The sequence below is a fragment of the Nasonia vitripennis genome, chromosome 4 (assembly GCF_009193385.2).
Source record: "Nasonia vitripennis strain AsymCx chromosome 4, Nvit_psr_1.1, whole genome shotgun sequence".
Lineage (NCBI taxonomy): Eukaryota > Metazoa > Arthropoda > Insecta > Hymenoptera > Pteromalidae > Nasonia > Nasonia vitripennis.
The window spans coordinates 13,973,319-13,995,775 of record NC_045760.1 but is presented as its reverse complement, the minus strand read 5'-3'; the positions used below and the strand labels follow the sequence as shown (position 1 = coordinate 13,995,775).

General features: G+C 51.2%; 1 protein-coding gene across 6 annotated transcripts in view; it reads left to right on the top strand.

Moving 5' to 3' along the window:
• The window catches only part of LOC100114694 (ecdysone-induced protein 75B, isoforms C/D), a 138,425-nt gene that overhangs the window by 86,001 nt on the left and 29,967 nt on the right, over positions 1-22,457 (top strand). For 2 of the 6 annotated variants that reach the window (XM_031929763.1, XM_031929762.1), the window contains exon 3: positions 4,797-4,854. The exons of 2 other annotated variants lie outside the window; for them this stretch is intronic. The gene's annotated coding sequence lies outside the window, so the exon portion shown is untranslated. Of the gene's footprint in view, positions 1-4,796; positions 4,855-10,615; positions 11,675-12,340; positions 12,544-22,457 lie in introns of those variants that run through there. 2 more of the 6 variants (XM_031929761.1, XM_031929767.1) reach the window with 2 other exon arrangements.

Genomic DNA, 22,457 nt, shown 5'->3' with positions numbered 1-22,457 from the left:
GCTATTACTGATCTACAATGTATGTAGGTAGCACTTTCAACACCAGCGTGTTTTTCTGGTATATACCGGCGGATCGTTTACCGCTCTCGCTCTCTATTACAGATTTTTTTCCCGAAAAATCGGCTCTACTCCGAGCACATCGACGTCGATGCTTTTTTTTTTGCCGGAGGATACACAGTCACAGTCGATTAGCCACGCGCGCGCGGCTCTCTATATACTTTCTTCGAGGCTACATAACATTGATTTCGCAGAGCGAGCGGTCGCGCCGCACCGCTTCATTAAAAACTTTCGGCCCTTTGCAATTGAATCGCGCGCAAGAAGAAATAAGCGAGCGAGAGTTTTTTCCCTCCTGACGGCCGGCTGCTGTTTTTGCCGATGAATCGCTCGCTCCGGATTGGATCGGGGAGGAGAGAGAGAGAGGGGGAGAAGCGATCGAGAAAGAGTAAGTCAAAGGGCCCTGCATGCTGTCAGTCAATTATGCCTTAACAATAGGGTTACGTTTCAATTACAGCGAGAGCAGCTCGACTATCGCTCGGCGTGACTTCGTTGAAAAGCCCGGCTGCTCCTCTCTATACATCACATCCTCTCTCTCCCTCTCTCACACACACACACACACACACACACACACACACACACAAACGCGCGCGCGCGGAGTCTCTTCGGGCGTACTGCACGCTTCGACGCGCCGAAGAATGTCTTTTTCTTCGTCCTTCTCCGAGATCGCATGCTGCATCCTCGGTTCGCGACGATGCAGTGTGTGTTACGCTCTAGTGTTCGCTTTCTCAAATGAAAAACTTAATTGAATAGTAATGGACCGCCATTATCCAAACAAATAAACTCCCTGTACAGCCTGAGTAGCATCTTATATCGTGCTATCGATTCCGAGGCTCGCGATGTACTTATAAACACGGAATCGACGTGGTAATTACTGGGAGTATATTAAAATCTGTGAGCTCGAAACGTTGTGTGTATAGTATATTTTTAAGGAATAGTTATAGCACTTGCGCGATTTCGAGGCCGCAAGTTTCGGTTTCTTCGCCGCAGCGGCGAAACAAGAATAGAGAAAAAGCGAAACGAAAGAGAAGGGAAAAAACACGAGAGGCTGGGAGGAGAGGAGATCGGGTCCTCTAGAATGTCCTTTGTCGCAGTCTCTCGAAACCGGCCCGGGCATCGGTAGGTCCGAAAACCGGGCTCTGAATAGTTCTCTTTCTCTCTCCTCACCTGCGCGCAGTCGCTGGAATGCGGCGGGGCAATACTTTGGCCCCTCTTCTGGCTTCTCGAATTTCGCCGATTTTTTCATTGTCTCTTTCAATTACGCTGCGATTGAGCGATTAGCCGTACATACGTGGGAAAGAAAAAGTATAAAAATAAAGTTTCGCGCGTCTATACCTATAATGGTATACATATCCTGCTGGGCAAATCGAGAGTATAAGCCTCTCGTTTGTGCCTCGGTATAAAATATTAAATCATCGTTTGACTGCCGGGCGCAGCGGGCAGTTTTATCCGAACAATCCGGGGAGAATTAAAATTCATCGAGAGGACCCGCAACGAAACCCACATCCACGGCTGGGTGCCATCGTAAATACCTCCTGACTATCCATAAAAATTATTCCTGGCGCGCTGTACGTGTACCTGCACGGATATTTCGTCGGCTGCAGCAGCAGGAGACACTCTCATTGTGTCCTCTTCTCTCTCTCTCTCTCTCTCTCTCTCTCTCTCTCTCTCTCTCTCTCTCTCTTTCTCGATCTCCTCTTCTTTTTGCCCGGCTATTCTTCCCCTGGCAGCTCGATGCAGCTGTATTTTTATTATTTATGCACGCGACGATCAAGAGATATCGCAGCGCGGCTAAAGTATCAGCTTCCGAGAGCCCTGCTGCCGAGATTTACACAAGAGCCGATTACACGCGCGTTCTCCGCCCGGACAAAGAAATAAATATAACGGAATTCTTCCGAAACGACGGATCGCGCGTGCGTCTGCGCGCAGAGAGCCGAGAGCTTTGCATTATTGTACCCGCGCGCGCGGTGCTTTGCAGGCCACCTTTCGTCCGGCTCTCTTTCTCTTTCGTGCACTCGTGTCGATACGATCTTCGAACGACCTAAGTGTAACTGGTTTGCGTTCGCCGCGGAGATTTTCATCTGTTTTCTCGGAAACTTACTGCTGCTGCTTTTGCAAACGAGTCCTCTCTGACGCCGAAGACGAGCGTTATGTTCTTGGAGGCGGGCTCCGCTTTGCGCAACCTTATCAGGTCCTTATCTCGTTAAATTTCTTTAATTAATCGCAGCTCGCCAGTGTAAATACATCACACCGCGTACGTATTTTCAAGTGCCAGCTATACTCGCGAATCGAGTGCCCCACCTAATAACCGCATTGTAATGCCGCGGAAAAGCTTTTGAAGACGCGACGCGTTAAGATAGCACTACGGCCTGAAGGATGAGGAAATTTCTGCATGGCATGCATTTTTTGCGACAAGCTTACAGAGCGGATGAGTACACCTGTTGATAGACATTAGCATGCGAATGGGACACTTGAGACGCTCTCCCCCAGTTCTCTTTCTCGCAGCTCCCTCCGTTTTGCTCATCGCACAAAGACGTCGTCGCGATTCTACAGAGATTGCAATATTTTGCAAGCCACTCGATTTCTCGTCGCCCTGACTTGGATCATTTGTTTGATTGAAGAGCAGCCGTAACAGCTAATAGACATGAAAGGTCACAGTGACAATTGGAGACGAGCTATGAATACACGGCGGTGTACAAGAAGAACGAACAGCAAAACGCGCGATGATTCCTCGATAGCGTCGCTCGTTCTCAGAGCGACGAATCTACATGCATCGGGTACAATACGGGAAGGCCGGCTGTAGAGCCGTTTCAATCAGCTAGTGCAGCGCGCGGCGAGAGCTATTGCTTTACGTCTGGATTGATGACGGGACGGCTGCATTGTTAATTTCACGAGGACTACCTCCCTATCGCATCGCGTCGGTCCGCGCAACGAGCCGGCTATAATAACGCGAATTCTGTAGCAGCAGCAACTCAAAGCCGCGCGCTGCTATACTCTTCCTTCCATCATCCACGACCACTATTGCCTTTTCATTATTGGCAACACTCGCATTGCTGTGTACGGGAACGCGTCGATCGGGAGCGAAATTAACCTCCATTAAGATCGTTAACGCTGGCCATTGTCTCGTTAAAGAAAATTCCCGCTCATTATGACGAGGAATATATAAGCGAGAGAAGCTGGGATAAAAATTAAAGGACCATTGAATCAAAGCGAGACGAGCGTACAGGCATGTATACGAGTAATTTGACGGCTGAAATTCACGAGCTCTCCGAAATTAGACGTCTTTGTGTGTGTGTGTGTGAGAGCTCGCGCGCGGCTCTCTGAAGAATAAATAATGCGCGAGAGGATGAAGAGGGAGCCCCAGCTCTCTGGTAATGCACACGACGAGCTTCTTTAATTTTCCCTCTTGTCCAGGCGAAAAAAAGCAGCAGCAGCAGCTCTATAAGGGTCGCTCGGCCGCGGCTAAAAGCAATTAAAAGCCATTTATACGCCGACTGGCAAGTAATTCGTGATCACCATTCACGAGGGGATTCGTGTCAGTTGGCCGGCTGAATGGAGACCGGATGACGTATTAACGCATATTTGTCTTGACTCACAATGCCCGGCTAAACTACGCGCTCTCTCTCTCTCTCTCTCTCTCTCTCTCTCTCTCTCTCTCTCTCTCTCTCTCTCGTGAGCCAGGTGTGCGCGCGCGTATTTTTCAGCTCTTCTATATCTCGTCGTATGTATACAAATTGTCCGCGATGCTTTCGGACTTGAGAGACAATATAGAGGATCGGAATTTTTCGGCCTCTCTCGGCTATCAAACGCGCTTTATCGCGTCGGATCTCGGTCGGAGTGCGTGCGTATAGCGTATAGAAGGAAACGCGCCGCGAGCTGAGAAACGAAATTGAATTCCGCCACGCAGCTGGACTATTATTCCCTAACGAAGCAGACACACACGCACACCGGCATACTTCGCCAATAGTCGTATAATCTATTTGCCCTCGTGTTTAATTATCAGCGGAATGTCGGCCGAATTAATGAATGATTATGCTATTCTCAACTGCGCTCGCCCCGATACGATCAACCTCTCACTGCGCGCGAGGAAATTTAAGAATCGACGAAACAAAAACAAAGAGCCGACTGCAGCGGGGAGAGAGAGAGAGAGAGAGAGAGAGAGAGAGAGAGAGAGAGAGAGAGAGAGAGAGAGAGAGAGAGAGAGAGAGAAACAGAGATAGATATTAAAAATCACCCCCCTACGAAATACTGCGCGCGAGTTATCCCGTGCGCGCCACACAGTTCCACATTCCTCGTGCTCGACGGGTGGCGGCTCTCTTGGCTAGCTCTCGTGCCGTGGGCGCAATAGTCCTCTTTCCTCCCTCCCGTCCCTCTCTCTCTAGCCATCTCCCTTTCTCCCACGTGTGTGTCAGCGTGTGTGTGTTTTTGTGATTGATCACGTGACCTCGTCATTCGGTATAATAAGATTGCTTTTAATCTGCCCGGCCGGGAGATGGAATATACCGTGTGTCTCGGATGCGGGATTGCCTCTCTCGATCTTGACATTCCACGCATACCTGATTGCGTCTAACGTTCTACCACTTTCTCTCTCTCTCTCTCTCTCTCTCTCTCTCTCTCTTTCTCCGAGAGATGAGAGAGCCTTGTGATTCTGCATCTCTCGATGTGACGTCCAGCTCTCTGTCGAATGAGAGATGACGCGAGTCCTTTGTCGATGCCTATCTCATTAATTAACTGTGTTCCAGACCATGTCCCGACCGGCAGATTCACTGGCGACCGACGTCAAGAGCAGTCTTACATAAGGTGAGCTATTATACGTCTATATACCTTATCATCGACTGACGAATTTCCGGCTTCGAGCGCCCTGAAAAAAAGCTGCGTGTAAATTCAGACATCGTTAAGCGCTCGGAATTCCGTATTCCCGGCCGCGACCGCCGCGGGTAGTCGACCTCTGACAATACCGCCTAAATGACGACGAGCTCTGCGCGCGAAAGCGTATATACATACATACCATCAACTATATGTATACATGTATGAGTATAGGAAAATATAAGCAAATTATTTATTTGCTGCGAAAATCCGCATATCAAAAATCAGGTATAAAAAGAGCCGGCAGCTATCGCTGCCTTCACTTCATCAAGGCGCATTCGCGCGCGCGCGCGCGAGTTTTGAATATGTAAGCGCTATCAGCGCGTGTATCTATATACGTTCATATACGTTTATACAAAATTTAATGAAGAAGACGCGGTCGCGAAACAACAAACGCGCGTGTATCAGTGCTAATGAACGAGATATGGATGGGCGAGAGCGAAAAAGCAACCTATATAGGTATATGCATAGAAGCGGGATAGGGAAGAATTTTTGAGCGTGTACGTATGTAATGCAGCGGAGTTTTGAACCGAAGGCAAATGAAGAATTGTCCGCCAAATCCGGGAGGAAAAGGCCGTACTATGTATACATATGTACATATAGGATCGGAGCGCGCGATAAGGGGACAGCCCGCGCGCGCGCGCGCATGAATGGAGTGTAATGCCGGGCTGTAGCTTGATTGTCGCCGCGACTCCCCTTCTCCCCACCCCACGCGAGATCCATCGGTATTTCCAGGACGAATCTCCGGTTACCTTTACTATATATATATACATACACGCCGCTGCATATATATATATATATATATATAGTCGCGCGTCATCGCACTTCCGCTGCGCATCGTCGGACAATCATAAATCGCTCATTCTCTCGTCTTACATTATGGTATAATCCAATTACTCGTCGGCTGCGGCGCACACGGTGCAGTAAGTATATCGCGTGAGCGAGCATCAAGGGTCGCGCGCGTCTGTGGGAAAAATTCGAATTAGTGCGATTTCCGGGAACATTCTCTCGCGGGCCACAAAAAGCTGGTCCCTGCTCAAAATGCTGCAGCGATCTTTGAAATAGCAGCGCGTGTATACACGCGATGAAGCACGTATGTTCGAATGCGTATGTAAGCTGACCTTTCCTATAACATTACCTGTCCAATTATACGCGGATATATATACTATTATGTATCGTTTGCTTACAAGAGATGTTTCATTAGAGACACACTGCAGTCGGAAATCGCATTTATTCGACTATGCGGTGCTTGGCTTTATATATATATATATATATATATATATATATATATATATATATATATATATTCATACGAACAATACGGGTAGAATAGGTCCGATAAAAATTCTACGCTCCTGTGTACATGGCCATTATTATGTCGGCCAACGTAAACTGCGGGGAAAAGCCGCTTTTTGTCCGAGCGGCGCTGTGTGCATGTATATTGTATACATATACGCGCAGTGTATAATAGAATCGAAATTAATCGGATAAATAATGAAAAAGCGCGAGTTGTGGGCGCAATAGCGAAATTGCATGAAACATTCAAGCTGCCGCGCGCGGCTTCTCTGTGCTTCAAGAGTCGGCCGGCATTTCATTAGCGTCATATACTGCGGAAAATTAAAGAACGGCCACTACTGTATGGCAGCTCACAGAGAGGCTATTCATGCGGCTGCGAAAAGTGTATTATACACGCGCCCGTGTGTGTGTGTGTGTGCATACACGCACTGCTGCTGGGGTCAAATTACGGCCAAGTGCGAGAGGGCCCAGGCGGGCGCGCAGTTCCTTCTCTGCCTTATTCGAGTCTGTATACATGCCCCATAAATAATAAAAGCGCAAAGGTAAATATAATTACCAGTGCCGCTCTGTACGCTATGTACGAGGCACACGCGTGTTTGCGAGAGCTCAGGCCCAGTTGCGCCGCGCACAACAATTGCGCCGGTAATATAGAGCTTTGGAAAAAGCCCCCTTTCCGGTACCAAGCGCGACGCTCAATCTTTTAACCATATAAGATTGCCGTGATTTCATTTGCGCCCCAGCGAGGGACCAAAGTTTAGGGCCGATCATAATGCCGATTTATCCGCTGCAGCTCGCGAATGAAGCGCATATATGTAAGACGGAAAGTATATAAAGTGCTAGAGACGAGAATTCGAGGAAAACTCGCGCCGCGGTTTCTCCTTCAGAAATAATAATATATACACTCCACTCCACTGGCGCACGGACCTAACGAACGCGTGTGCGTTTCGATATTTCGTTCTATATCCCCGGCGTACGCGTGTGTGTATATATATATAAGTCGAGGGGGAGGGCCGCCACTACTCCCAAGTCTTTCGAGTGGCTTCGTTTGAGCATTCGCGTATGCGCGGGGAAAAGACGAACGCGTATGTGCGCGCTCTCGTGCAGCCGAAGAAAGGAGCGTGTATACGTAATTGGCCCTCTTGATCGCTCTGGTTATATTCGTGCTATATGGTACACGCGCTTACACACGTGTGCAGCATGCGCTAGTCGACTGGCGCAGTAAGGAGAGGACGGCTGCAGCCAGTACAGCTTTTCAATATTTTTATATCGCATCAGTGGCCCGGCTCTTCCAGCCTCCGCGTAGCCGCTGCATGTGGGATTCGCTCTTTTTTATATGCGTCGTTAGTCAACGAATCGCCGCGGCTGCGAAATTTTAGAATCGCGTATAGGCGAATATTCGCTGGAAAACTCTATTGTGGGAAAATTCGATTTTTCAGCGAATATTCACTCGTTATCGGTTTATTGAAATTGAAAACCGTGACGGTGTACGCAGTGGTGGCTCGCGACCTTGCAGCTTGTATACATAAACGAAACGCTTAATGTCTGTAACACTCGACCCGATTTTTAAGAGAGATATAGTAGGAAAAAATGTATCTTCAGACGCGCACACAAACATGAAAATTTATCGCCATGTACTTTTCTCTATAACAGGATTAGGCCGCACTGGCTGAATGGCCTCTTAATTTGATCCCGCGCGTATTTCAAGTTTCCAAATTATGAATAACCGCGCGCGACACACGCCGATAAATTAGTCTTTGTATAAAATAAATAAAACAGTCGTACAATATAAGCCAGTCGGAAATGGTCAAATCTTCGAGAGGCTTATAAAGCTGCGTCGGGGCGTATGAAAGAGGATTATTATTATATACGCGTATACGCAGTCGGCAAGAAGCAGAAGCTGCGCGCGCCTAGGCATCCGCCGCGGGATTCCCGCTGTGTCTTTGGTAAATGAGCCGTAATTGGAGGGATTGCATGCGTTAAGAAGGTGCAGCAGCAGCAGATGGGAGAAGGAGTGGAGGAGGAAGAGAGGAACGAGAATCAAACCCAAGCGCGGCGGCGGCCACTTGTTTGCTTTTCACCTCTCGGTTTCAAATTAGGGATGCTTTTCATTTGGCCGACATCTGCCCCGCCCTCGGCGAGCTCCCGTATATAAAGTAGCCGCCAGCCAGCCAGTTCGTATATAAACTCTCGCTCCTCTAGCCCTAAACCGATCTCTCTCTCTCTCTCTCTCTCTCTCTCTCTCTCTCTCTCTCTCTCTCTCTCTCTCTCTCTCTCTCTCTCTCTCTTTCTCTTATTCTCCATCTTCTTCTGTACTATACATGCATTTGAGCTCGGACTGCACGCAGGCCCCCGGGTAGATATGGTATTTGCCCTTTCGCTCGATTTTCGTCGATGAAATTTCATTCCCGCGAATACGATATCACATCGGCAGGGTATTTTGCGCGCCGATATAATTAATTTTAGATTTACGGCTTCGCGAAATCGTCGGTATTAATTTTGTCGGCCAATCAAACCTTACATTTTATATTACCGTACAATAATGATCGGGAATACGCTTTTGTTGTTTCCCGGACTGCAATAATTCTCGTTTCATGCATCGCCAATGGGTAATTAAAAAAGTTTCCGCTCCGAACACCGGGCTCAACGATGAATTTCAAACAAAGCGCATAATGTTTATCCGGCTAAAATTAAAGCCAATTTCATTAATTAAGTTCCATTGTATTCGGGAATCTGATCGGCAAGAGCCGGACCGCGAACTCCTGAAACGGCGTCTCATCGATTTTTCCAATGAGCAGCGATCGGTAAGGTAATACGCCGTGACAGGTCGGCCTCTTTTTCAGCTGTCATCGGTCATTATCCGACAAACTCGTGAACTCGACGAGCCTTTGTTTTTCTTCAAGTGCTTCTGGTCGCGAAGGCGCAGGTAAATGTCGTCGCCGATTCCCTTACTGCTCGCACAGCCAATGTCCTTGTTCCCTAGGATCGGGAGGCTGTGGTTCGAATAGAATGAAAGTTTTGACAAGCACGACCAGAAGATCTGCCGGCGTCAGGCTCAAATACTCGGACCAAATTCCTCCGCAGGGCTTTTCGGATTCTTTGCCCACACGCCAGAGATGATAACGCGCAGTGAAATAAAGCTAGTTCGTTACGTTATAGCCAGTAGTATGAGGTAGGCTTCGGCCAGACGGGCCGATGTGTTTTCTATTTTCAACAAAATGACAATTGCGCACACAGAACGATCAGTGGAATCGCATATCGCTTATTGTGTCAACCATATAATGCAGACAACGAATGCGGAGAATAGCTGCAGCTGAACGCGTTATATCGACGTATTTGTCATTTCCACGCGGACGCGCAGAGCTGAATGTAAAATCGACGTGTAGAGCAGCATAAGCGCCGAGCAATTAATTAAGCGATCAAATTACAAATACACCCGCGGCAGGATTTTCCGCGAAGCGAGCATGAATCTCACGCATCATTAGAGTCCGCTTTATTCTTGATGAATCACAGTGCTCTCCGGCAAAAAGCTTGGAAATGAATTTCAACCAGCGCGAGTAGTGGGGGAGGAGGAAGGGAAGGGGAGGGGGAGCATCTATATACACGGCGAGACTCTGTTGGTGTAACGAGGCTACGATTTGCAAGTGGCAACGCAATCAATGGACAGTTTCTAATGGAGTGCCTCGTCGAGATAAACGGCGCCGACGAGGAGGCGGAGGAGAAGGGGCAGAGAGTACGAGGCTATACGCGCGCGCGATATCCGACAATGCTCGCAGCTGAGGAGGAGAGGAAGTAGGTGAGAGGGAGAACGGAGCGGCTGGCCTGGCAGGCGGAGCATAATAAAAATAGGTAATTACTCGAAGTAATCCCACGATTGCCCCCAGCCAGCCAGCTCCTTTCCTCCCCCTCCCCCTCCCCCTCCCTCGACCGTCCCTCCCGTCCCTCCCGTGTGCGCGCTTCGTGATATAACGCACACGCAGCTGGCGCTCCGCGCCTTATATACCCGCGCGCACAAATCGAGCGGGCGCGAATCGTTCAATTAACGGAATATCCCCGTCGCAGCTAGCCCCACTACCGCAGCTCTCGCCCGAGTCCGCGCCGTCGCCGCCGCCGACTGCGGAGCCGGAATATAAGGGGCACGGAGACAGTCTCCCCGGGCCACCCGCGAAACCCGCGAACTGTTAGCCGTGTGCGTGTCCGTCGGTGTGGGAGCAGTGCGAGCACAGCGACGGGCGCGCGAGAGATGCCCCTCCCCCCCGAGCGTCGGCCGCCCCGCCGTCGCCGATTCCCCTCTCGCGCGCTCTCGTGCGCCGACTCGCGGCCTCTCTCGCTCTCGCTCGCACTCAGCCGCGCTGATACGGCGCGCGCGGCGGCTCGGCGCTGGCGGCCAGCGAGGTGGGGATGCGCCTGCCGGAGCAACACACTCGCTCGACCGCCGCCGCACCGAGCGCACAGTCCGTGCTCCGAGTTTTTTGCGCTCGATTATATTCGTCGCCGCTGTCGTCGCGTCTCTCTCTCTCTCTCTCTCTCCTCGTCTTCGAGCCCGTCCTCCTCGTCGTCGTCGCCGTCGGCTGGCGGCAGCCGCTGCAGCGGCCGCGCGTTACAGCTCTGTGTCTGTGTGCAGTGTGCCTCGACGCCAACGCCATCGCTCTGCTCATATGGAGCCTAAGCTCGAAGCTCGTCCGCTGCTCCGCCAGCCTGCACTAGTCGCCGCCGACGCCGCTCTCAGTCACTCCGGAGTCTGACCGCGAGAGCACACGTCAGTGTGTAGTGTCGCTGCAGTTCCGTCGTCGCCACACGGCCACGTGACGCCCCGAGGATTATCGCGCTGTGCGAGGATGTGCCGCCGCTGCTCTAGGTCGCTGTGAACATGCCAGCGGCCGCTGCAGCGTCTCCCAGCGCACCGCCGATGCAACACCAGCTCGAGGATCGCCTCGTCGCCGACGTCGTCGTACTTCACTGCCGGAGGGCCGCACGGCGATTGCGCAACGGCCGACTGTAATACACACTCGAAGAGATAGATTCCATGTCCTCTCTCGCGCGCATTCGTGTGCACCCGATGTGTCTCGGTGCGTCGCGTACGAGGCACGAGGAGAAATTCGAGAGGTTACGGGCATAAACTGCCCGCGTGTATCGACTTTTGCCGCAAGCAGCCCCGTCGACCGAAGCAGCAATATATCCAGAATCAGTATTATAAGTCGCAATTACACACACCAGCACTGCAGGCGCGAGAGAGTCCAAGTGCTCGCTCTATTAATAGACAGGCCCGCAACACTACCTGTGCTCGTCGCTCCGCCGCCGCCGCAGTGATATTATTATTGTAATCGTCATAGTGAGAAAAGTGTTTTGCAAAGTTGTCGTTCGTCGCAAGCTCGCTCGGCGAGAAGGAGCAGTCCAACGCACACGCGGACACGCAGAGAAGCAGAGCGGTCCACGACAGTCACGCATGTCTTGGATCCTGGTGAGTGTGGAGCCTTCGATAATATAACGCGAGTATACAGCGCACTTTCGGCCGGTGTTATTTCCTGCGCGCTCCGACAACAGCACGAGGGAGAGCTTGCGAGCTTGCGGGCTCGGGAGGGGGTGGGGGCCGCCGAGAGAGAGAGAGAGAGAGACAGAGAGAGAGAGCAGGACGGAGCCAGTGCGGAGGCACGCAGGCGCTTCGTCGCCACGTGCTCCCTCGCACTGTGTGTGGCTGTGTGTGTATCTGGGGTGTGTACGTGTGCGCGTAAACGCGCTTATGTATCCCAGCAGCTCTTTATATACTTTGCGCGAGCGAAAACGGCGCCGCCGAGAGAGCGCATTGTGGAAACAAGTAGGCTAGGGGAGCTGGCGAGGGGCCAGCGCGCGTCTCGAAATATTAGCGAAGGGAAAGTGGGCTGCCCTCGCGTGCACATTGTGCAGACGTGCTCTCCTTGCTAGCGCGTTCTCTCAGCGTGTGTGTGTGTCTGTGAGTGTGTGTGTTTGTGCGCGCGCGCGGAGTGAGCGGCCCGTCCAATTAGCTTAGGCTCTCTCGGTGTATCGCGCGCGCACTCGCGATAAGATCTTCTCCGCGTACACATAATTAGGCCCTTATCGGGAGAGAGAGAGAGAGAGAGAGAGAGAGAGAGAGAGAGAGAGAGAGAGAGAGCGGCGGCGGCGGCACACGTGGCGACCGCGGCCGTCGCCACCAGCGAGTCTCGATGCTGCGGCTCCGATCGAATTACGCCGCATCGAGGTGCAAGGAGCCAGCCTGCACACGTCGATCTCGGCTGTGTTCGGCGGTTAAATCCCGGACGAAATCTATCCCGCGTGTGCAGCGCACTCTTTCCCGGATGAACGCTCTTCTCTGTAAGTAATTAAAGCACGTTTTCGCAGGGTTACGTAAGAGCGGCCCCGCGGTATGTATATACGTTTCACCGAGCCGAGAATCGAGTCCATCGTATATAGATACTCGCTATGTGCACGAGGAAGCACACCTTCGACCTCTCCTCCACCACGGCTCGAGGTGAATTTTTAAAACTTGTTAAACTCGCGCGTTTTATTGTTCTCCAGCAGCGCTCCTCTGGGCTCTCGGCGAGTAAGCACATAAAAGGCCCGGCAATTCGCACGTGGAAAATGAAATTCAGCGCTCTATATAACGGCCTCGGTAGCAGCGGCAAGTGTAACAAGGGCCTGATGAAAATTAGACTGCCGGCCCTTTACGGCCGACTATACGGCAGTTTGCAATTAAATGACGAGTCCGCGCGGCCATACACGCGCATACGGAGCAACACCGGTGGAGGGATGAAAAAAAAGAAGCCGTGTGCGCGGGAGTAGGCGGCACGCGCGTATATGGGCGCTGAATTAAAATGTAAATATTTGATTAAACTTAATCCTGAGAGCAGGTGGACGAAGCGATAAAGAGCGGGAGAGAGGGAGGCGGCGTAGTAGCTCTATATACAGAGAGGAGCTCGCGTCGGAGCGCTGGACTTGAGGGGCGGTTTTTATTGCCAGTTTTTATTAACCTTGTAGGCTACTCTATATAGCGCACGGTCTTTCTCGTTTTCCTTTTTTTCCAGCGCCGCCGCCGCTTTCTTCTCGCTTCGGCCGTCGAGACTCGTCTGGGGGGCGCGGAGCACGAGAGGGTTGATTAAAACTAACGTTGTGCGCAGCAGCAGCTCTCGAGAATTAGCCCGTGAGATTGAAAATTAAATTAATATACAAAAGGCCGCTCGCTCGCCGCGACGAGAGCTAATTAGCTATATAATATTAATTAAAGCCCCCAAAGTGTCAGGAGGCGGCGGAAACCCGGCGCTGCACTTATTTGTCTGCACGCGCAAACGCGCAAGCTCTATAAGAGCCAAGATTAAACGCTATACTCTTTCGTGCATTAGCGACTTTTTTATTTCCCATACGCTCTCGAACCCTCCCGGCGGCTCATGCAACACACGCTCCGCAGAGATAAGCTCGTTCTCGAAGGTAAAAATGAGACTGCCGGCATCGATTACGATGTGTATACTCGAATCACTTGCGCGCAATTGCCGCTATATATACAGCGCACACAGGGGAGATAAAGCGGCCGCAGGATACATGGAAATTCGCTTATAAGAATGTATTTATTAAGGCCCGAACGGGGAGTTTCGTCCTATATAGCATAGCAGAGCACGCAGCGCGGCGACGGCGAGGATCGACGATGATAAATCGGCCGGCTGTTTGTTTTGCACGCGTGTATTTTGCTTTTCAAAGTCGCGCGGCTCATTTTTACCTCTTTACATCTACTTTTAGCTTCCTCTCTCTCTCTCTCTCTCTCTCTTATATATTTCTGCGCGGCGGTGGCGGCGGCAGAGGCACTATCTGGAAGCCGATCCGCTATAGATAGGCTGGCTTTCAGCTGGGCGATGCGCGCCTATCCGCGATTACTCCGACGGGCGCCTTGATGCATTAGCTTGCATGCACTCATGAATATTATACTGTACTTTGGTATAGAGCAAAGCGAAAGAGCGAGGGAGAGTGGAAGGGCGATAGCTGCCGCGCTGTCCATGCCCGAGCCTGTCTGCGCCCATATATCTATGTATATAGAGAAAGAGGCTAGCCAGAGGGATGCTGCTGCTGCTGTGCTGTTGGTAAGAGGACGGCGGGGCCGGTGTATAAGGTATAAGGCAGTCCATTAGCGTTAATGTTATAAACGTTAGCTGCCCTCTGGCCATTCTCGTATTCACATCTATACGCGCTCATTTGCGTACGTGGCCGTGTATTCGTGCAGCAGCAGCAGCACCGGCAGCGCCGAGCGTATATACACATATACACCTAATACCACTGCCATACTCCGGCTCACTCTGCGTCTATGTGTGTACGTCTATATACCTTCAGCCGCATACACAATCTCTCTCTCGCTCTCACGGAGAGGGTTTTGCCAGGCGCGCTCCTCTCTCGGACAGCGATCCTCTTACTCTTAGCTTTTCCGTATTCCGTTACCCAATCCTACTATGCGCGCCGCCGCTAGCTGCTTTCTCTCGCTCTATGCCGGCGCTCTCCATAAAGCGGCTCTCGAGAGGTGAATGCATCTGGCTATAATCCTTGTCGCTGCGTCCTATACGGCCACGCCGATTCGATCGCGGCTCTATATGCGCTCGCACTTCCTGTATAGCTCGAAAGTATAACCTTGCATACGCAGCTTGTGTGTGTGTGTGTGTGTATTATCATTTCGTACACTTAACTACGTAGAAATCGAACCTTTTTCTCGAGTCGCGGTCGAGTACATCTGCACATTCGTATAGCAGCGAAGTAGAGAGAGGTAGGACGGTAAGACGGTGGCGGCGCGTTCCACCCCAAGCAATAACGTTAATTGCTCCGAGCTCAATCACAACGAGCGCCAGTTATCAAATGACGAGGGGTAGAACAGAGAGAGAGAGAGAGAGAGAGAGAGAGAGAGAGAGAGAGAGAGAGAGAGAGAGCTGCTCTAGCGAGCAAACCTTCCAACTAATGGCGACGTGAAATTATAATGCGTTTGCCGGGCGCATTGATTTTTTCCTCCGTCGCCGCGGGTATCCCGTTGTTTTCGATACTAATGCACGCGTATACACGTATATAAGCAGCGGGGCAACGACACCGCGCGGTAATCGCGTCTATATAGAGGGAGAAGGAGAGAGAGAGAGAGAGAGAGAGAGAGGCACACGTGGGGGGCGAAACTGGGCGAACTCCCGGCGCCGCATCGATTTTCCTCAATGGGCCGGGCCGGCTTTGTGCAGTGCTGCTGCTGCTGCTGCAATGACATTGAGGCGCGGCGGCGGCGACTTATTGAGAACCCCTGCCTCGTCGTCGTCGTCGTCGCGTAAAACCCTCGAGCTCTCTTCCCGCGCGCACACTTCGCCTAATTAATTACTATCCGCGGTTTTAATTAGCTGGCTTTCCTGCCTCCCTACATCTGCGCAATGCTTTTACAGAGCCCGATAAGCTCGCGCAGATACCAATACGCATATCGGGCTCTTATACATTTATCGACCTATCATCGATCTCCGAAGCTGATTGATTTTTCGAGTTGTTTTTTTGCACGCCGCATCCGCGTTTCGCTTTCGAGTGCCGTTTCGCAACTTCATCGTGTGCGCCGAGTCGTGCACGAGAGCCTGATCGATTGTGCAAATTATTCGCTCGAGTTTTCATTTGGTTTATTTTGAATTTACTTGAATCAGGCCGATAAAACCAACATTTACATTGTACTCCACGGCTTAAAGAATCGGGTCCATACGCACGAACAGTGCGTATGGATTCGACGCGTTGATTTGCGAACGACGAATACCTACGCGGCACATCAAGCTCCGCAATGACTTTTGACAAGCCAGTCATTTACATCCTCGCCATGTCTCTCTCCTAACTCCCTCTCGGCTCGCGCGCGCACGAGCTTTGATATTAATGAAATTGCAATTTAATTAATTATAATGCTCCCCCATCGTTCCTCTCTCCGACGGCGGCGGCGGCGGCTGCGGCGTCCTCCCCCGCACGTCCCTCATTCTGTCAGCGCAGCCCCCTCCTCTCTTTCTCTCACTCTCTCTCTTCCTCCCTGGCCCGTCCTAAAATAATTACAGAGCCACGATCAGGTGCTTCGCGTGTAATGCGCGATGACGTGCTCGGCTTGTGCAAGTGAGTCCTCCCCCCACCCCCCTCCCTCCTACTCTCTTTCGCAGCAGCTCCCCAGCACGCGTGCTTCTGCACCTATATAAACGATGGCGCGTCCCGCGGCAAATATACTTGTTACACGCGTATTCTACTCTCGCGAGCTGTGCGGAGTCGAGTATTTAGTTGCAGTGAGATAATGCGAAAGCACTTAAGAAAGCAAAAAACGAATCGCCGTAAATCTTGGCAGCGGCGGCAGCCTTTCTTACTCTCCCGGGCATCTCTCTCTCTCTCTCTCTCTCTCTCTCTCTCTCTCTCTCTCTCTCTCTCTCTCTCTCTCTCTCTCTCTCTCTCGGCCGCTCGCGCACCCGTTCATCCTGCAGCCACAACACGTATACACACACACACACCTATTTACACAAACTAAGCGCTGATATTAGAGCGCGAGTAAGAGGGAGATAGAAAAGGAACAAACGCGCACTGCTACTCTCCGTCCTCCGATTCTTCTCAGCTGTGTGTGTGTGTGTGTGTGTGTGTGTGTGTGTGTGTGTGAGTGAGTGTATGGAGTAAACGCCGCCGTAAAAACAAAACCCTGATTTACACTCGGCCCGCAGCCGCAAGCTTCGTCTTTCCGCTAATTGACAAGCAACACATTGTTTCTTCCTTTATATCTCCATCTCTTACATACTACGTACATAGCACCGCTCTCTCATTTGTCCGACTGCACTTTCGCCGCGTCGCTCGCCATATTCCTCTTTATCTTATCAAGCAAGGGCCGGCCCCGCCTGTAAACTCGATACTTTTCTTCTTCTAATTACCAGCATCTTGTACACAGCGAATCGATTCAGATCGCTAATTTTCTCTCTTCGAATCATAATGTGCGGCCGCTTTAATTTTCGCATTAGCAGCAGCAGCAGCAGCACAAAAGCTCCCGACGTCGCCTCTTGGTCTCTCTCTCTCTCTCTCTCTCTCTCTCTCTCTCTCTCTCTCTCTCTCTCTCTCTCCGGAGGCAGGCATTGTGTGTCGTACCGCCGCCGCTGAAGAGGCAGGAGGGAGAGAGAGAGAGAGAGAGGCCAAAAATTTAATTAGCAAAACCGGGAGAATTAATTGCGAGGGCCATCTTATTGTGTCGAGCTCCGGGAACATCCGACGGCTATGCGCGGCTCCCTCTCCGCCCTGTGTGTGTGTGTGTATATGTATATATAAGGGGAATGTAATATTCACAACAGCCTATATCCTGGCGGCCGTCTCGCCACTCTTCATCTCGCGTGGAATGGAACTTCGGAGCGTGCGTGTGTGTGTACCTACGTATATTATACACAGACGCAACAGCACATGGGTCCTTACTCTCGCAATATAGCGTTTATCCCCTCGCCCGCAGTCTGTACAGTTTATAGAAATATGTATAGGCGATATATAATATTCGCACCTTCTGATGCCCGCAGTTTATCGTAAAATTAGGCAAAATGTTTGTCCTTGTCTTTTCGGCACCAATGTCATATACGTTAGGATATAATATACGCGCGCGAGAGTAGTTTCATTAAATTCGCAAAATCTCGCGTATACATAAAGCCGCGCGCGCATGAAAACGCGCCGCGAGATTGAAAAAGCGCAGAGGGGCCGAAACAGCGCGGGGACGTGTAATACGCGCGCATGGGAGGGACTTTGACGAAGATGTACGAGGCTGCTATGCGGAGCTTGTATTTTTCTTCATTATGAGCTTGAGCCGCGAGCGTGCATGCGTATGTGTACTGTGTACAGTATAGCTGGCGCGCGCGGCTAGTTAGTTCGAAAGGGAAAAAAAGAGACCGGTCCGCCCCGACGACTACGAGAAATAGGAGAAAAGCGAGAGCGAGACTACGCCGGGGAAAAATTAATAAGGGTAAATATAGAATAGCTAGCCGAAGCTGTGAGGAAAAAGGAAGAGAGAGAGAGGGAGAGATGCTGTAAGTGGAGGAAACTGAAGGTAACCGACACTCTTTTGCAAAACGTAATTGGTTAATGCCTTGGAAATGAGTTTAGTTTCCTTTTGCCCCGCAGCTGGCTGCCGCTGCTATACATTTTTTCCCCCGCGAGCTTAGTTTCTCCCTTTTCCTCGCGGTCAAACCACGCGCTTTCTCTCCCTCTCTCCCTCTAGCTCTTTTCCGCCGCGGGAATTCACTTTCGCACCCCTCATCTCGTCTGTATGTACACTACATCGATGCGATAGCATTCCGAGAGAGACGAGTTATATAAATAATGTTGCGCAGGCGAATCACGGAAAGGATTATTTGCTTTGAAGTCATTAGGCCGAAACGAGGTGGACGAGAGCCGCGTATAGGATCGAGAGAAAGAGAGAGAGACGGAGAGACTCCGCATCGATGTAGGATATAAAAGCGAGCTGTGGGCGAGTGAGCGAGAAGAGGAGTGGCGGTGAGAGGGGGGGGGGGAGACTGCAGAGCCGACGAGAAGGAGTTGGAAGGAAAAGAGAAAGAAGCGGCGTGTTAATTTCGGTCACGACCCCTCGAACTCTCGGGATGATTTGCCTCGCCTCGCAATTATCGCCTGCCGGCGAGATTGTTAGCCTCTTATGAACGAACGAGCGGACCGACGAGTCGAGGCGAAGAATCTCCCTCTCTCTCTCTCTCTCTCTTTCTCGCTCGCTCGCTCGCTCTTTCATTGCACACCGTGCAGCCTCGGTAATACGGGCAAAAGGTTCCTTCGGCAGAATGCGCTCGAGAGAGAGAGAGAGAGAGAGAGAGAGAGAGAGAGAGAGAGAGAGAAAAGAGAAAATTATCACGACGGCGTTAAACGCTATACAGCTCTTTAATTTTGCCGTTTGTTGCGAACCTGCCTCTTTTATTTCTCTCTTTCTCTCTCCGCGCGCGCTTTTTCTATTTCCTCTTTCGCGAATGATTAATAGCGCAGCCGAGAGTAATTGAAGGGTATAGCTGCCGCTATCTCGGTGGCGCGCTCCGAAAACAAAATGCATTTAAATGGCCCGCCGCAACGGCGCATATAGCGCATGCGCGTAATCAAGAAAACAATGCAGCCGAGCGCGGAGAGGAGTCGACTGAGATAAAGTGCGCGTGTGCACTATAGAGGAGAAACAAAGCCGCTTAGAATAAATGAATAGCAATATTATACTTTACTTACCGCGCGCGGAATCGCGCATATACGAATTACGCGGATAAATTATTCAGTCGACAACTTTGCGCGGTACTTTCTTGGCTTTCGCCCCGAGCGGATGCATGGCACGCATTAACAGCGTGCTCTCCTTCTGATATCGTCGGATCGAATCGTTGCCACGAAACGCGCGCGGCGTGATTCATATCGTGCGCCATTATTTCGGAAAGCAGCTCCGAACCCTCTCGAGCACGGCCTGCTATATAATATATCCAAATACAGCAGTCGACGCACAGAAGAATCGGAAAGCAGAGAGAGGGTCCGTACAGCTCCCGAGACTCCGGCGGCGTAATTTCGTTTACACCGGAAGTAGCCGGTAAATCAGCGACTTAATGAATTCAGCTCGGAGCCACGCGAGCCTCGCGCGCGCCGGCCCGAGGGAGGGGAGTCGGGTGGGGGGAACACAGTGGAGATAGCAGCTCTACGCGAGGGAGAGCCAGAGCGAGAGAGAGAAAAGGACAGACAATAAGACACGCGCAGTCTCTCTCTCTCTCTCTCTCTCTCTCTCTCTCTCTCTCTAACTCTGGTTATCTTTACGAGTTAAACAGATATAGGCTCTTAATTCCCCTCGGCGAGCGCGTACACACCCCTCTCCCAAAGCAAAGGGTGCCTGTACACACCGACACACAGAGACGCGATAGAGAGACGGTGCAACTAGGCGAACGCAAGGACGGAGGAAATAAACGTTAAATCTTTCCCTGCCAGCAGCGACACAGCGACTGCGGAACGATGAGGAATCCAGCTCTTGTAAATCACGTCGACGAGCTCCTGCCTTCGAGTCTTGCATATATATAAATATACGCGCGCACCAGCTCTGGCATAACATTAGCATCGCGCAGCGGGCTGTATACAGTACATCGAAGCAGGGAAAATATTTTCATCAGCCGCGGGTGACAAGGAGGATTTTCCATCCGCAGGAAATATTCGTCGAGCTGGAGAGGACCGCGAAACAATGTTTTATTCGAACTGCTGCCGCCGTCGCTGCTGCTTATGGAAGGCAGCCGCCGCCGCCGCTTTCCAAAAGACCGTTACACAAAGGGAGGACTTAAAAGGTGTTGTTAAATCTTCCCCTCCCGAGCGCCCGCGCGCATAAGACACTATACGCCCGGGACGGCAGCAGCAGCAGCACACCTCGTTTAATTAAAGCCATAAATCAATGTCAATTAGCGAACGCGCTCTCTCCCTCCCCCGCATCGCGGTACCCTCTCCGCCTCTCTCTCTCTCTCTCTCTCTCTCTCTCTCTTTCTCTCTCTTTGTCCAGCTATCTCGCCCCCGCGCGTTGTCTCCTGTCGCAATTAATTATTATCAACAAAACAATAATAAAACAATTAGCGAGGTGAAAGAGTCCGCGCTCTCTGTCGTCTGCTCGTGTGTAAACGTCGCTTCGATCGTATAGCACAGCGGAGAGAGAGAGCTGATTAATTATGCGCGAGAGGAGCCCATCTGGGGAATTCGTGGGAATTCGCACGAATACTTATGTATCAACGCCGCAGAGCAGAGAGAGTATAGGCAGATCGGAGTTAAAAAGCGCCAAGATAATTGATGAAAGACGAGCCATTTTCATTAATGAAATGGCTGGAATACGTCATTATCCGAGATAAGCGGTCGAGCTGTGTGCCGATTTTTGTGAGCCGGACGCTATAATCGAATTCCTGGCTCGCGCGTTCTCACGGAAATGAGAGAGAGAGAGAGAGAGAGAGAGAGAGAGAGAGAGAGAGAGAGAGAGGCAGGCGTGAATTCTGGATAAACTCGATGGGATTCGTATGAATTTAATGGCACGGCCAGCTCGTCGCCGTCGTTGTCGTAGTCCTCTCCCCTCTCATACTCTCGCAAGAAGAAGGCAGAGAAAGAGAGAGAGAGAGAGAGAGAGAGAGACAGAGAGAGAGAGAGAGAGAGAGAGAGAGAGAGAGAGAGAGCAGGTGTCCCGCGCGGGAGGTCAGGAGAGGGACCAGACCGACCGGTTTACATGGCGGGTCTCTCTCTCTCTCTCTCTCTCCCTCGATACACTCGCTGCAGAATCAACCTAACCGCTCTCGCTTCTGCGGATATAAGCCGCCGGAGAGACGCTCGAGAGAGAAGGGAGAGCAGCCTGTGTACGCGTGCATCAGTGCAGTGATGTTACGGGAAACCGAAGGACGATCTCGAGAATCCTCGGTATAGATGTGTATTATAAAATGCATCTGCAGTACAGGCACCGTCGAAAGTTACTACAGCCAACGGAAGTTGACAAGCCGTTAGCCCATTGTGCTTCGCGCCTGTAAATCGTGTCCCGCACAAACGAAATCCAATAACACGCGATCCGCGTCGGTATTAATAATGCAGTCCTCGGCGATGAATGATGACTCAAAGAAGCGAGAAGAGGCAGCGATTAGCCGACAAGTAACACAGTCGCTTAGCAGCGAGAGGAGAAAGGAGAAGAAGACGTCGATTTTGAATCTGCTATCCCACGGCAGGAATATACATGTATAAGAGAAATAAATAAACGGCTCTATAGCGAATGCCTGGCACTGAGAGGCGAAAGCGAAGAGCGCGTGAGAGAGGCAGATCGAGTAAGTGAGTGAGAGAGGAGAAGGAGGCAGCGGCGGCTTGCTCAAGTAGTGAGGATTGAGCTTAAGAATAGGCGAGCGACTCTCGTCGAGTGTTGCGCGAGCGAGAGAGAGAGAGAGAGAGAGAGAGAGAGAGAGAGAGAGAGAGAGAGAGAGAGAGAGAGAGAAAGGAAAGGCGGGGAAGGGGGAGAGAGAAATGCGACGCGGGGATGGAAAAGAACGAAGCAGCGAAATGGACGAGTCTTGTTGGGGGTTGAAAGGGCCGAGCGAGAGGGTAAATCTTAAATAAAGTGATATGGAGTGCTTTCGTATAAAAGCTCCATTTCCACTGCTTCTTCTTCGGCGAATGCTCTCGCGATGCGTGCGAATGCTTTCTCTCTTTCTCCCTCAACCTATACCGCGCGCACCTTCTTCTTTACGCCCGCGTATATTTCACCTCGCGCGACAGAATACGTGCTCCCG